The sequence below is a fragment of the Chlorocebus sabaeus genome, chromosome 1, assembly GCF_047675955.1.
Source record: "Chlorocebus sabaeus isolate Y175 chromosome 1, mChlSab1.0.hap1, whole genome shotgun sequence".
Classification (NCBI taxonomy): Eukaryota; Metazoa; Chordata; class Mammalia; order Primates; family Cercopithecidae; genus Chlorocebus; species Chlorocebus sabaeus.
Genome location: NC_132904.1, coordinates 123,162,573 through 123,177,162, shown reverse-complemented (window position 1 = coordinate 123,177,162; position 14,590 = coordinate 123,162,573). Strand labels below are relative to the sequence as shown.

Sequence of the window (14,590 nt, the reverse complement as noted above, 5' to 3'; positions counted from 1 at the left end):
ATAATAATACACTACTGGCAGGGTAGTCATGATTTTAAGAAACAATTTTGCTTTGTCTGGAATCCAGGAATTCCAAAAATTCTAACCGTATTCAGGCATTTGTGCACCAAAAGATACATAAAAAATGATTAGAAATGCTTAAGGAAATGTAGAAATAAATTTCAGTACATTCATATAGTGGAAAACTATAAAAGCAATAAATATGAATCAACTCAAAATATATGGTGAATCTCAGAAATATAAAGCAACACTGAATTTTTTAAAATGCAGATAATACATTCAATATAACTTTACTTTTATACACTTCAGAAACATGTACATTAAATAAAATATAAAGAAAATCAGAAAAAAGTAAAACAAATTCCAGGATTGCAATGTTATAATTATTAATGCAATGGTATAATTATTAAGAAGTGGGGGAGGCAGAAGAGGTGCAAATGGATTAGGAAGTGTTTTCAGACCTTCGAAGTGCTGGTAATTTAATTTTTATGTGTCGGTAGTCATTTTTAAGCTTGTGCATTTATATAATTTATATAAAATTTTTTATAAATTATATATTTCAGAAAGTTTTGTTTAAAATCAAGCTATAAAAAGTGCCATATGATTACAGAAAGATACAAGGAAAGGAAAGATGGAAGGAAGAGAAGAAGGGAGAGAGGAAGGAAACTACAGTGAGTGCAAAATTTTTAAAAACACAACAAATTGAACATTTAAAAAAATTTACTGAATAATTAACATTTTGATTAGATAATGTGTATGATTTTAACATATTTAACAGATCTAGACTGAGAGAGTTGATTTTCCACATATCACCTAACTGCTAAGTGGCAAATCAACATTTTAAAATAGTTCTCTTTATTTAAGATTTTGTTCTATCTTTGATAACTAATCTGCCTTCCAGGAGACTACAAGTCCAAAGTTTGGGAGTTTTGGAAAGTCTTTGATGGTAATCAATATCTTCCATTTAGGAGTGTCTTACATCAAGACTAGGCTTTAAAAAATGATTATTAGGTTATAGATGTACATTATAAAGTATTTTTATACTGTGTAAATTGACGTCCTACAGTGCTCTCTTGAAAAACCATATTATTTTCTATGACTGATATAAAATATAGAAACTGCACTTTAAAATTTGATTATAGATGACATCTTTTTAAAACTTTTTTGTCAAAAAGTATCATCATAAGCAAATATGAAAAGCAACAGGAAATTTGAAAAACAAAACTCTTCATGCCCGACAAAAATTTTATATGCCCAATACCTAATTATCTCTGGTGGGAGAAGACGAAAAATAAAAATAAGCTCCCTTCCCCCCAAGACAAAAACAAAACAAGGAACAAAAGATACAAACAGGTAATATATCAAATAATAAATGCTAAGGATCCAAAATCACTATTTAATCAAAGAAATGCAAATAAATAGGGTCATTTTTTTCAGTCTATCATTTTGCTAAAGATTGGAAAGATTGACAGTGTGTTATGTTGTTAGGATTTAGCCATACTTTTGTTTCTGTGTCCTATTATTACTAATGTAACTTGATTAAACTTTTCAAGAGTGCATTTGGTGAGGTTTCAAAGTATAAAATGTGCACACTCTTTGAAGAAGAAATTTTACCTACAGAAACATTTTCTAAGAAAAAGAAAGACAACTTTTTAAAAGCATCTGTATTAGGGGGATTTATTACAGCATTAATTACAATAATTAAAATCCAAAAGCCTATATCAACAGGAGCTTGGCTTCATAAATAAAGGAATTAAATCAATGCAATAATATGCAAATATTTAAAAGATGATATACACCAATGTTACTGACACATGAAATGCTGACTATTGATTGAAAACAGATTATAGAATTAACACTGGATGTCTCTGGATGATGGGAAGTTCATGGAATTTCTATTTTCTTTTTTGATTCGGCATGATGATAGCTCACTGCAACCTGGAACTCCTGGCATGATCATGGCTCACTGTAACCTTTCAAGTGATCCTCCTGCCTCAGCCCCTTAAGTAGTTAGGACTATAGGCATGCACTACCACGTCTGGCTAACTTTTTTATTTTCATTTTTACAGAGATGGAATCTTGCTATGTTGCCCAGGCTGGTCTTGAACTCCCAGCCTCAAGTGATTCTGCTGCCTGGGCCTCTCAGAACACCGGGACTACAGGTGTGAGCCACTGCACCTGGCCCCATTTTCTTTTTCCCAAATTATTTATTTTATTTAACAATGAGCACTTCTCTATATAACTAAGCACATATATATTATATATGTTTATTATATATTTCTTTAAAGGAAGAGAAAAAATAAATCTACTAACACACATGCATATTATTAGCAGATGGGTTTTCAGGAATATGATAACGGCTACCACTTATTGGATTTCTATTTTATGTCAAATGTGACTTTCACAAAAATTATGAAAAGTACAAATTGAGAAGTTAGGCAATATATCCGAGTCTAAATAACAAAGGAGTGGGTCAGTTAGCATTTCAAATTCAGGCACCACTGAATTCACCAATCCGTGCTATTACATAACACAAGGGCTTTTACCTTGAGTCACTGGAACAGATAACCATGAATGGGTTTCAGGAGGCCTGTGAACCTGATGAAATTATAAGCAAAATTTCATTTGTAGCTGAATTTTTTGAAGTAAGAGTCTACAACTTTTATTATAAAGCCCATCTATGCAGTGCAAAAAGATTAAGGACTTCTGATTTTCAGGTAGCAAGGGTTTGTAGATCATTAGTCCCATTTTTGTGATGCTAGAACTTCCCAGCTATAGAAGACAATATATTTTCCCCACTTCCCACTCTCTTCCCTTACCTCCCCCAGCCTCTTGTCTTTAGGAGCTTTGGGAGCTTGCTTTGAGAATGAATAGGCATCTTCTTTGTGAGTCTCATAACCTGTACAGGCCACCAGCTTTATGTGTGTATAGCAGAGTACAAGCTTGTCTTACTGAAAGCTTGGCTTATGCACACTGAACTGCAATCAGTCATCCCAAAGTCATCACTTTGGGATGACTGATTGCAGTTCAGTGTATATCCATGTGACAAGGGACTTGACCTAATTGGAGACATAAAACAGGGTCAACATCTTGCATTTACTTTTTCACCTTTGCTCTAATACCAACTATCTGGCTATCCACTGGGGACTACAATTTAATTCTAACACTGACCACCTGTAGTTAATGCAGACCCCACAGGCCGAAAAGCACAATTCTCAATAAGACTATCACCAATTCAGATGCCAGCCATATTTTTGAGATCTCCAGCACTTCTGAACTATTGTTTACAAATTCCAGGGTTTCCAAGACTCCTTCGGGTTTGATAATTTGCTAGAATAACTCATAAAACTTAGGAAAGTGCTGGAATTATTATTACATTTTTATTATTATAAAAGACGCAAATCAGGAACAGCTTAATAATAGACATGTAGGGTGAAGTCTAGGAGGGTCCCAAAAGCAGAGCTCTGTACCTTCTTGTGAAATCAGGGTCTGCCACCTTCTTGTCACATCAACATATTCACACCATCAGGAAGCCCCACTTGAGCTTCAGTGTCCAGAGCTTTTATTGGGTTTTATTGCATAGGAATGACTGCTTAAGCCACTGGACATGTAATTGAACTTTATCTCCAGTTCCTCCCATCTCCCTGGAGATTGGGCCGACTCAAAGCCCAACCTTCTAATCACATGGTTGTCCTTTCTGTTGACCAGACTGCTTCCTGAAACTATCATTGGGCCCGCTGTGAATCACCTCATTACCCTACACTCAGGTATGATCCAAGATGTTCATAAAAAAACAAAGATACATTTAACACTTAGGAAATCCCAAAGATTTTAAAAGCTCCATACCAAGAACCCAAGATAAAGACCACACAAGTTCTTCATGATACAACAATCTTAACAATCTCACTCTTTCAATATTGCTTTTCCACTTCTTTGGCCTTCTTTCCTTAGTTTCCTCTTATTTCTTCCTTTTCTTCCAATTTTAACTGATTTTCTGACTTCATCCTGTTACCTACATTTTGAACTGAAAATGGTGCTCACCCTTTGTTTCATGAAGGAGAAACCTGTAAGAAGACACACACATTCATCAGCAGTTACACAAAACACCAACAATGAAGGTCATCTGTATAGCAGGTTACGTAAGTGAATCCTCCACTAACTTGAAGCAGAAGCAATGAACAATAAAACATGTGAATGATACACGTGATACAAGTGAAAAAAATATACTACTTATTGAAATTGTTCTGTATGGTTGAAAATAGTGTTTCTTAAATTTTAGGGCACAGAGAGATCACCTGAAGATAAAATGCAGATTCTTGTTCAGCAGCTCAGATATGGGGCCCAAAAGCCTGCACAGGACCTACATGATGTGCAGAGTCCAGTGCAAAGTGAATATTCAGGACCCCTTGTTCTAAGTTAAGAATTTAAAGATGGCAAAAACAACATGTTAAACCAATCCCAGAGCCCTTCTGACTAAAAGGCCCTGTGTAAGTGCATGAGTCACATGCTGATAATTCCTGGAAGTGCATTTTCAGCAAGCACCCAAATGAAGTTGATGCTACTGATCCATAGATTCTAATTTGAGTAAAAAAGGTCTAAAAATGTTCTAAATTGCTCCCCACACACACATTTTTGATTTATACTTTCTGTTCATTGACTTTCGATTTTCTTTAAAATAAGATATTTACTTGGGAAATTAGCCAAGAAATTTGGATGCTAGAACTATCCCAGAGACCAATCTTTGTTTTAGTTTTTGTTGTGGGATATTCAGTAAAATTTGTTTAATTAATAAATAATATGTTACATAAACATATGAATTTGTTTTTAATTTCTCTCCTTTCTTCACTCCTCCTTCCCATCACTTCCTTTCCATCCCAAATTCTGTACTGATAATCACCTCCATGAAATTAACATTCTTCTCCTACCTTCAGTTCTACTTACATTCAATTTTTCCAGAGCATTCATGCTACTGTCAGACATTTTTGCCTATACACTTATAGTGACTGGGATTCTTCAGGAGGTCCATTCTGGTGCCAGAAATACATCAGTAATATGTCTGATTTCTATAAAGCAGAGGGTTTCACTGTTATGTATCTTTAATATTTTCAACCATTCTGTTATGGAAATAGCCCTAAAATATATCATACATATTCATTGCCTTTCAAACAGAGGACGAAGAGCGTAATCTAGATTCTGGGGTGCAGTTAATGTTTTATGGGATGCTGTAATACCCTAGGATACTTAGAAGTATTGTGATTGATGAGGCTACTGACTCCTATACAAAATGGCCCAGGCTACTGGAACCTTGACTTCTGGATTTTAATTTTGTGTGTTTAAAAAAATTTCCCCAAATTGTTACCTCTAATGCCCTAGTGTTGTAAGCTTGTTTGCCTAAATCAAAATTTCAACTGCCAAACTTTGTATCTCTAATGTGGTTTTGGCCAAACTTACTGAGCTAATTCTATGAAAATTAAGTCATTTATGTAAATTGACAATGGGTATAAGAAATTCACCTACGAATGAAGAACTAAAATGCAAGTTTTGGTAAATGGGATCTGTGACACAATTTTGGATTGTCAGGAAACTTTAATTTTTCCTTTACTTCTGTATTCTTGATGCAACTATTATCAGTGATCCAGCTAATTACAGACTTTTCATGAGTTTGCCTATAATAAAGTTGGAACTTGGCTTCCAACTGACCATTAAGTCTCTATGTATGTTGTTGAGTGAACTAGTATGCAATTTCCAAGTTCTTAAGATTTTGGATGGCAGGGAGGTGCAGGAAGGATATGAAATAGCTTTAGTCTCTGTCCTTAAATGTTTCTAAGTTCATGTGTAATAATAAATCACTTTGATACTCAAATGTCCAGAGATTGGTCATATAGCATATAGATAATTTGGTACCATTTCATCTTCACTGTATTTTTTCCGTTGCCCAATAACCCGTCTCTTTCAATTGCTTAGAGTGAAGATGCTGCTGTATTAACACTAATTTCTGAGCTTCTAGCTGGTTTTTATGACAACTCTCAAATAGGTTGAACTTGGTTGACAACTATGGGACAAATGATGAAGGGGAGAAAGCTAGGCAGCAATGCTGATGCTTTTGCTACCATGTCTTCAGATCTTGCAGTGAATGCTCTAATTGACAAGATTCTGAGGGGTGGGGACACAACCTGGAGGCATAGTTAAAAATCTTGAAGGAACAGTCACTCCTACAAGGCAGATGTGCCTCTTTTTTTTTCTTATTTATGCAGGAATTTAAATTTAGTAAAGAGAATATATAATACACATACATACATCCCACCCACACATGTATACATACATACAAAAATATACACACATCACATTAAAGAGAAACTGGAAAAATAAATGAAAAAGGAATTCCTAAGGTGAACAATGGGGAGAGAGATGAGATGCCCACAGTAGTAAAATAAAAACACAGCACAGATTCCTGTTTCTTACAAACTTATGTCCCCATCAGGATTACCGAAGCAGCCAGTGTTCATTTTGGCATTTTCAACTAGAATACTAAAAATTTCAGGGAACAGTAAAACTCTCCAGATTTCTTTTGAAGGAAAAATCATTACACATGAAACAACAAAGCACTTTCAGGGGCTAAGGTTGGAGAAGGGGCTGAGGGATGGGACTGAGCAGGGGGAAGTTTGGTGTGGAAGTGATTTTCTCTACCAACGACTCCAAAACCCAGAAATGTAAACGCAAAAAGATCTCCTAGTACAAATATGTTGTCTGTTGTCTGTGTGAAGACTAAAAACTCCTGAAATTACCCAAGAAGATAAGGAAACTTCATACAACTACATTCACATCAGATGCATCCCAGTAGCACCATTTCTCTGTATAATTCTTAGTTTCTTATCAGGAACACTATTGCTTTCCAAATCCCTCTGTTTTCTTTCTTCTTGACCTCAGTCGCCTCTGGGCATGTGCCCCCAGGAAGAGAAAAATGGCTTGAGCAGAGGCATAAAATGGTGCACAAATCTGCCATAAGTTCGTCCTAAGTCAACTGAAAGCAGCAGAAGAAATGGCTTACAAAACAAAAACAAAACAAAACAACAACAAAAAACTAGAAACCAGCAAGATTTTGGTTTTTTTCATCCATGTAGCTTTGGAGCCACCAGATGGCGGTGTTGCAGACCAGCTCTTAGAGCCTACGGGTGCAGTGGAAATGAGAGAATAGAAAGAAGTGTTAATATTAAAGCGATGCCTGAAATATGTTGGTGTTTGCGTCGCTACCTAAACGCCAAATGCATCGCGAAGAAGGACAGCAACTTAAAGGTGGGGATGACCTTTCTTCCAAAGTTTATTCTGAAACAGCAGGAAGCTACCAAGCAGTTTCATGGGATTAAATTAATTTAACCTCAACAGCCAGATCACTGTGAAAGGAAAGATGTTCCCAGAGAGCCAAAGTTTACATGATGTCTCCAGAGCAAGAGATGAAACCCAATGAAACCAGTAACAGCCGTCAAAACAAGCACTCCAGGGCTTCCATCACCATTTTCCTCCATTTCTTTCTTTCCGTTGACTGGGTCCCCAAGCCACCTCTCCCTGCAGCCCGTCACCGATGCTAGCAACACACGCACACACTCACATTTTAAAACGCAAATGTCACAGAATTGCCAACAACCACACTTGCCAGCCAAAGAAAGCGTTCATTGATTTCCTGTTTTGTAAATTGATACAGATAATTTCTGTGACTTAAGAGGTTCATTAACTCACTAATTTGAAATAATCTGAACATAAGCTGAGTTAAAGTTTTCTCTTGTCCTGTGTCCAGACTCATTTAATTCAATTTTTTAGAGCACAGTGCTAAGGAAACCAAAGCTCAGTGTTCAATATCCACTTGGTTTTACTCTGTCCCACTGGCATGCCTCATGCTCACAACCCTGGCTATCTATCTAGGACTAAGGTCAGAAAAGGAACATAAGGGTCAGAAATGAAAAACAGAGTATGGGTGGAGAAATACAAAAAACTACTGGAGAAAAAAATGTCCCAAATCATTCTTTGGTTTTGGTTTGAGGTAAAATGGGTAAACAGAATTCACGTTGTCTCTCTTGTCGAATGTAGCCATAAAACCTGTGCAGAATGGATGGAGCATCTCTTTGAGGACCCTAGTGGTAAAAATAGCTGGAGAGTTGGGAAAGAAGATACAAATTTAAAGTACCAAGAAACTGGCAGAGAATTTCACATTTTTCCTCCCCTCCCTCTCAGTGTAGACACACAGCATAAAACCAGGAAGTGGTTATTAACCTTGGACAGATAACACTTTAGGAGAAGCCTGGAAAAAAATAGAAAGAACTACCCCTACTCACAGATGGCATAATTCTCTATGTAGAAAACTCCTAAGAAAACAACAAAAGAGCTCTTGGGATGAATAAATGAGTTTAGCAAAGTCAACATACAAAAGCAAACTATCTTTTTATATAATGGCAATGAAATTTCAGAATTCAAAGACCAGTCTTCAATAGCTTTAAAAAACACAAAATACTTAGTTATAAAGGTAACATAGCTTACACTGTATTTCCAAGTTGAGCATTATAAAATTCTGGTAAAAGAAATAAAAGAATGAACTAAATGGAAAGATATACAGTGCTCATGGAATAGAAGACTCAATAAGATAAAGATGTTAACTCTCAAATTAACAGGTAACACAATTTCAACAGTAAAAAACAACCCATTTTAAAAATAGACCAAAAAAAAAAAAAAACTTTGAACAGACCCTTTACTTTAAAGAGGACATGTGTGGTTAAAAAATAAATGAAGAAACGGAGGAAAAGATTATCAGTATCACTAGCCATTAGGAAAATGCAAATTAAAACCATGTGAGACACCTCTCTAGGCCTATTAGAATGGCTAAAATAAAGCATCCTGATAATGTTAAGTGCTAGTAAGGACACAGAGCACATGTAGCTAGTGAGAACACATATAGCTTGTCAGACTTTATAAAGCTAAACAACTATTTACCATATGACCCAGAAATTCTATTCCTGGGTATTTTATCTTAGAGATATAATAACTTATATTCATACAAAAACCAGTACATCAAATGTTCATAGCAGCTCTATTCATAGTTGCCAAATCTGGAAGCAATTCAAGTGTCTTTTAATGAGTGAATAGATAAGCAAACGGTGACACATCCATACAATGTGATACCATTCAGCAATGGAAAGAAACAAACCATTGACCCATGCAACTTTGACGAATCCCACAGGCATTATATGATCTGAAAGAAGCTAGTCTCAAAAGTTTATACAGGGCATAATTCCATGTATATGATATTCTCAGGAAGACAAACCTGTAGTGATAGAGGATATATCAGTGTTTGCCAAGAATTAGGGGTATGGAGAGGCTACAGAGTAATAGCACAATGGAGTCTTCTGGGTGGCATGTAACTGTTATGCATTCTGTTATAGATTTATATCAATCTATACATATGGTAACATTCATAGAACAATATACCCCCAAAAGATTCAATTTGACTGTATGCTAATTTAAAAATTTAAAAATTTAAATACAATTCCTGCTGACAAGAGATCAAATGACATCAACTTCATGTGTCTGAAGGGAAGCACATTTTATTCTGTGGGGGAAAAGTTCAAAGAAAATGAATTGTGCACACTCTTACGGGACAGACACCTTACATTATTTCATGGAATTATTATAACTCTCCAATTGGTTGGGTTTTATTATTCTCAGGTTAAAGATGAGAAATGGGCATTTAGAACAGCTAAGTGAAATGCTCAAGATTAAAGAACGAACGAATGGAGGAATAAACATTTGAAAAGTCATTTGTCTGCTTTCAAAGACTACATGCCCACCTGCTATGCCGCAGCTTCCCAAACACTCAAAGGAGATATGTTAACACTACTTAAGAAAATACACTTTCTGATCACTTTTAAAACTGTATTTAAACATAAAACACATGCATTTATTAAATCAGCCTTTTTTTTTTTTTTTTTTTTTTTTGAGAAGGAGTCTCACCCTGTCTCCTAGACTGGGGTGCAGTGGTGCAATCTCGGCTCACTGCAACCTCCGCCTCCTGGGTTCAAGTGATTCTCCTGCCTCAGGCTCCCAAGTAGCTGGGACTACAGGCAAGCACCACCATGCCCGGCTACTTTTTTGTGTTTTTAGTAGAGACTGGGTTTCGCCATGTTAGCCAGAATGAGAGATAGCTCTTAATAACAATCAGTTAGTTCTTCTGTATCATTTCAGAGAGTCCCTCCCAAAATCCTAGAATTCAGATCTCTAATTTTAATTTACTCTACCTTTGCTTATTACACATGGATAAGGTTTTTACTTTATGACATACGTGTCAGAGATGAAAGGATCCATTTCAGAGGTTGTTCTGTCTCAAAGCAGAAGTCTTACTCAGGCCCTAATTAAACATGGCATTGCTATTTAAACCTTGTGATTTAAGAACAAGATGTAACAGTGGTTCAGCCCTTTGAAGTAAAACACTGCTCCACGTGCAGTTAGTAGAGTGGTGGTGATCCGTGCCTGTGTGTAGAACCCATGACACAGCTCAGTTAGGACTGTCCTAGTTCTCTCCTCCACAGGGAAGGGTTGCCTTGTCACCCATCATGTATGCCCCTTTCCCCCAAAAAGGAACTGACCCCAAAGTAAGTAATTTTAATATCTTCTACAGTGGACATGCTCATTTCTGCCACTCATCACACGCACCAGTCCCTGGACGTGGCATCCCATGCCCAGAAGTGAAAGCATCTAAAGAGAGAAGGCATCCAGCTTCTTGCAAAGAAATCCCACAGACGCCATTACAGTTGTCAAAGGCTGAGCCCAGTTCTGTGTCACTTGCCAGCTGGAAAGAGTATCGACAAGTGCTGAGCATCTTGGTGCTGTTCTGACGTAGGAATCTAGGTGAGGGGATTTGGTAAAACATGCAAATTGTTTCCGACTTACAATCCAAGTAGAGAAAAGTACCAAGGTTGCAACTGGTGATTAACTTCCAAGTAAAACTAAGCATATATGTAATTTCCTTTTCTTTACAGCTTTTCTTGTATTTAAATATGTGTGAACAAAGGAGACTCTACCACAGGTGACCTGTGTGAACCCCAAGTCTAGATCTTAAGCTAAGCAGTTCATTCTCTGCCCTTCCCGGGGAGACACAAGGAAGGGACGAGAAGAGACCTTTGTATACCATATCTGTTTCTTCTATACCTGCGTTGACATGAGGGCTTGCAACTCTTGCCTGAACTACGTTAATAGTATTGAGAAACAGGACCAGCTGGATTTCCTAGGCCAACTAAGAATCGCTAAGCCTAACTGGGAAGGTGACCACATCCACCTTTAAACACGGGGCTTGCCACTTAGCTCACACCCGACCAGTCAGAGAGCTCACTAAAATGCTAACTAGGCAAAAACGGGAGGTAAAGAAATAGCCAGTCATCTAATGCCTGAGAGCACAGCAGGAGGGACAATGATTGGGATATAAACCCAGGCATTCGAGCCAGCAGGCTACCCTCTTTGGGTCCCCTCCCTTTGTATGGGAGCTCTGTTTTCACTTTATTTCACTTTATTAAATCTTGCAACCACACTCTTCTGGTCCATGTTTGTTACAGCTGGAGCTGAGCTTTCGTTCGCCATCCACCACTGCTGTTTGCCGCCATCGCAGACCCGCCACTGACTTCCATCTCTCTGGATCCAGCAGGGTGTCCGCTGTGCTCCTGATCCAGCAAGGCGCCCATTGCCACTCCCCATTGGGCTAAAGGCTTGCCATTGTTCCTGCACAGCTAAGTGCCTGGGTTCGTCCTAATGGAGCTGAACACTAGTCACTGGGTTCCACGGTTCTCTTCCGTGACCCACGGCTTCTAATAGAGCTATAACACTCACCACATGGCCCAAGATTCCATTCCTTGAAATCTGTGAGGCCAAGAACGGTGGGTCAGAGAACACGAGGCTTGCCGCCATCTTGGAAGTGGCCTGCCACCATTTTGGAAGCGGCCGGCCACCATCTTGGGAGCTCTGGGAGCAAGGACCCCTGGTAACAGGATTATAAGCTCGTTCTTCCTATTTTCAACTTTCCTCATGACCAAAATGCCAGAGATACATGTCTAAAACTCAAATGCATTTATGTGACCGTACTACTTAAAATTTGGCAATGGATTAGATAAAGGCCAGACTATTTGGTAGGACATTCGAGTCTATTCAAAATCGAACCTCCACCTACCTTTCCAATACCATCCTCTGCTATTCTTCTCTGTATACCTTATGATTTAACAAACCTATTTGTTGTTCTCTGGACACACTTCCATTGTGTCCCATCTTTGCTTATGCTAGTCCTTCTACTTACAAGGACGCTTCTTCATTCTGCCAACTGGTGAAAGACTACTTGATCGGCAAGGCTTAACTCAAATATTACTACCTTGATGGAGACTTGCCTATCACCTACCCCTTGAAAAACTCAGTAACACAGATATATAACGTATTGTCACAGTCTGCAGCTATTACAGGTGCTCACTTAGTTTTACTCTTCATCAGACTTTCTCTTATTCTCTCATGGTGTTTGTTCATATTCACCCATAGCTCTCATCTCATGGCCCTTCTACATTGTCTGCTCCTCTTGCTACAATAAGATCTTTCTGAGGGCAGAAGCCAAGCATGATACATTTTTGTGTGAGCCTAGCCTCTGTTTATTGTTGAGCCTGGTATATGGTAAGTGCTCAATAAATATTGAAGGTAGAAAAAGAAAGATAGTGTAGAAGGATGGGGGGAAAATACGAGAAGGAAGATTGCTGGCCAGTAGTGAGTTGTTTTCCATTTGTCCAGAGTGACTGTACCTGCAATTAGCAGAAGAGTAGAGGTTCTACCCAAAAGCACAAAAGGCATTGGTGGTGTCTCTAAATGACTCCTCATCTTTTTACTTTATCAGTGCCATGGAAGCAGGTAAAGAAAATCCTCATGGTTACGAGCAGCTCTGAGTCACCGACTGATCACCTCCTTGCCTCTGGCAGGAAATTAAGTGAAAATAAACCCAGGTCCCACCATAGCCACTTCCTTCCATCATTTCCTGGTCTGGTCTTGAAGCTACTTGGGTGGATAAGAGGATAAGACACCTTGCCTGAAAAACTTTGACCATTTTCTCTTGCTTTTACCATGCACATAACACTAATAACTGTCAGTACTAATAATATTAATATTATTATAGTATTCATTGTGCACCCACTACATACACAGACACTGTGCTAGTTGTTTTTGCAATGATATTAGAGATCACAGAAACCCAGACACAGTATCTGTTTATGTGAATGGGGTGCCAGTTGCTTTTTTACTAGTGATCACATATGCACAATTAACACTGAATTCAAGGTTCAAGAGGGGCAGTGTCATATGGGGAAGAGCAGTATGGCCAGAGAAGGCAGAAGAGTAGGCTCTGATTTGTGGTTCTTTTAACAAAAGCTAATAATGCCCCAGATCAGGCCCACAGCTTCCTAATCTATATAATAAGGAGTTTCATCTAGAGCAATGTCTCTCAAACTTTAATGCACTTAGGAGTCATTTGAAGATCTTATTAAAAAGGCAGGGTGAGATTCAGAAGGTCTGGGCTGGGGATTCTACAATCCTAGCAAGCTCCTCTGTTACAGCAATGTTGCTGCTCCTCCAGTTACATTTTTATGGGCAAGCATCTAGAAAAATTCATAAGGTAACATTTAGCTCTAAAATTCTATACTAAAGAAGAGACTGGAGGTCATTTGAAGGTCTCTGGACTACAGTTTTATAGTTTCTCCCCGCAGCAAGAGTTAGAAACACGTCTCTCCTTTAAGATCCCAGGAGTCAATGGGTAGACATTGGAGAGCTCCACCCCCATCCAGCCATCAAGAAAAGCCAGTGAAAACTCTAAATGCGAATGTGATAGAACTTGCACCAATTCCAGTGATTTCTAATGACACATTCCCTGCAATGAAAATTTGCAACCCATTTCAAAAGTCTTATTTAATTCTAAAATCCTCCTTTTCCTCCCTGCCTCCCACCCACACAACGCAATTTCTTTGAAACATCCCTGTGAGGCAAACCTGAGCTCAGAGCAAGGGTGGGAGTGGGGGACTGACAAGATGTGAATAACTCAAACTCTTTTTTTTCCCCCCTTCAAATATTGGCCTGTTTTAACACTTTATAGACTACAGCTCATTAAGAAAGAAAGAAGAAATCCTGAGCTCTACCCCTCTTCCAATTCCCAAAGCAGTGACTTTCTGAAAAGCTAAGATTCCAGTTGCATGACAATACCCACTTTACAAGGAGGTAGGCACCTGAGTAAAAAAATAACAACAACAACAAAACTGGATTAAAGGATATTCCTGAATCCTAAAACCAGTCATGCTAAAATATTATACATCTTCAGAATTAATTAGAAGCCAGTTAATCTTTAATCTAGGAAAATAATATAGCATATCTTGCTTTAATATGTTTGAGCTTTGACTGACATTTCATTTGTTCAGGAGGATTTTTTTGCTCTTTCCTGTCAAGAGACGTTGGCAAAGCTGTATATAATCAACTTTTTCATTCCATCTGGCAAGGACTATTAGGTGTTAAGACAGGAGACGTACAGCACCTCTGTCATGGA

General features: G+C 38.0%; 1 long non-coding RNA gene across 1 annotated transcript in view; it reads right to left on the bottom strand.

Annotated features, from left to right (window-relative positions):
- Positions 1–1,124: 1,124 nt before the first annotated feature.
- Positions 1,125–14,590, bottom strand: part of LOC140711779 (uncharacterized) — an 83,417-nt gene continuing 69,951 nt past the window's right edge. The window contains exons 3-4 of the long non-coding RNA XR_012093062.1: positions 4,942–5,063; positions 1,125–4,064 (exon numbers count right to left, since the gene is read on the bottom strand). This is a non-coding gene — a long non-coding RNA (uncharacterized lncRNA). The remainder of the gene's footprint in view (positions 4,065–4,941; positions 5,064–14,590) is intronic.